Here is a 1,826-nt window from a genome sequence, read left to right as displayed (position 1 = left end):
GTTCTGGTTCTTCTGTTCCCCACACAGAGAGCTCTGAGGATCCTCACACTGATCCATGCTGCTGAACTCACACCAGCTCACACACACCGTTCACCTTCACCTGCAGAGGAAACACATCGCTAAGCTGCACGCCCACTGAAATCCTCCTGTTCATCGTGTGTGCTGTATAAAGATCAGCTGCTCCTCCACTGATCTGCTCTTTTGTTGGGTTTCTGTCAGCTGGATGCAGTCAGCAGCAGTTTGAGGCCGAGAAAGCTGCCATCAGCTGCTGCACTTCTATCAGTCCACCAGATCTACACAGTGTGACCTGCCGCCTGGTCCTGGTCCTGGTTTATTGTCTCTTCATGTCGTCTCGAGGATAATTCATAACTTTCTCTGTTCCTGCTGCTGTCTGATGCTGCAGCTATGAAACTAACCCAGAGCCAATCGTTCCAAACGGCTGGAAGAAACAAACTTCAGCTCCTCCTAACATTTTATGGGGAAAAACACTCAGATTATATTTATTATTGGTGAGAATCATTAATATTTAAGCTGTTTGTGTCTGTTTTCATCACAGTAGGTTTATGATTATGGAAATTTTGTGGCCTAATAGATTTGAAATTGTTGAGCTAAGTACGTAAATATATAAAAGATGAGCTGTGATTTTGGGACACAAATTGTGTATTAAGCGTCTCCTTGATGTTTATGGACGAAGATTCTACGTAGTTATTTAGCAAAGCGGCTAACGTTAGCTTTGAGATAATAAAAAGAAAAAATCATGTTGTAATGACTTTAACAAACATTTAGTAAAGTTTATGTTATTCTTCAAGTTATTTTAACCCAGCAAACCTTAAATATGCAGTGTTTTTATTAGCCTACGTTTGTTAGTTAGCATGCTGTCGTTAGTTAGCTAATGTCCATTAGCTGGCTAATGTTAGCTGATCATGAAACGTCAGATATTAACTAAAATATTTTACAGTTAAATACAACCAACAAGCTGCTAATACTTCAACAGTAAAGTGTAGAAGTTCTCTTAAACTGACCGTGTTCAGGGTTCTGCTGCCGGGTTCGTCTTCGCTCTCTGCCGGTCGGACAACAGAACCGTTTGGGTCCGTGAAGCTCCAAGTTGCTGAACTGTTGAAGCCGCTGGTCTCACTGATGAGAAAGTGGGTTTCAAACAGCATGAACACTTTAAACTGTCCACCAGGTTTAATAAAGTTAACACGTAGAAAACACGTTTCCTTCACCGTGTGGAGCTGCAGGCCTGTCGGGCTGCTTCACTCTGACTCTCTGAGGTTTCAGCCGCTGACGGACAACTTTTGGCTCCAGGACGGAGCGACACGGAGCTGCTGCCGCATGAGTCCAGTCAGAGCTGGAGCTGAATGTTAGCGGAGCTGTGGAGCCACATTTCTGCTGCTGGGACTAAACTAACAGCGGCTACAAAAGAGGTTCAAGCGAACTTTACTCACCTTCAGACGGATAAAAGAAGCTGCGACACAAAGACGGTAAAAGTGAAACTGAATTGGAGAAAAGGAAGAGTCGTGACATCACTGTTGTCAGGGCAACGAAGGAGGAACCGGAAACGTCTTCCTGAAGGAACAGTTTCTGGTGAGTTTTAGTTAAATGGGAGCATTTCTGAACATTAGTCCTCTGGAACATTTTACAGAATCATTCCAACGCTTCAGCTCCCGACGAGATACAATCCTGAAAAGATGAAGCTTCTCTACAATATACAGAATTCTGAGGAGGAATAAAGAAGAATCAGACACAGAAGTGATGCCTCCATCTCCAGCACTGAATGTCCTGAGAACACTGTTTTACAGGAGCTGCAGCAAAACACACGTCTT

The 1,826-nt window shown here is 43.6% G+C and overlaps 1 long non-coding RNA gene across 1 annotated transcript; it reads right to left on the bottom strand.

Annotated features, from left to right (window-relative positions):
• Positions 1-6: 6 nt before the first annotated feature.
• LOC103375716 (uncharacterized) lies at positions 7-1,515 on the bottom strand. Its single transcript, XR_521242.1, has 3 exons — positions 1,449-1,515; positions 1,023-1,134; positions 7-100 (listed from the first exon to the last, which is right to left on the bottom strand). It is a non-coding gene; the product is annotated as an uncharacterized LOC103375716 (long non-coding RNA).
• Positions 1,516-1,826: the final 311 nt, after the last annotated feature.

Source organism: Stegastes partitus, unplaced genomic scaffold (genome assembly GCF_000690725.1).
Source record: "Stegastes partitus isolate 25-593 unplaced genomic scaffold, Stegastes_partitus-1.0.2 Scaffold2810, whole genome shotgun sequence".
Lineage (NCBI taxonomy): Eukaryota > Metazoa > Chordata > Actinopteri > Pomacentridae > Stegastes > Stegastes partitus.
This window is presented reverse-complemented; position numbering and strand designations above follow the sequence as displayed.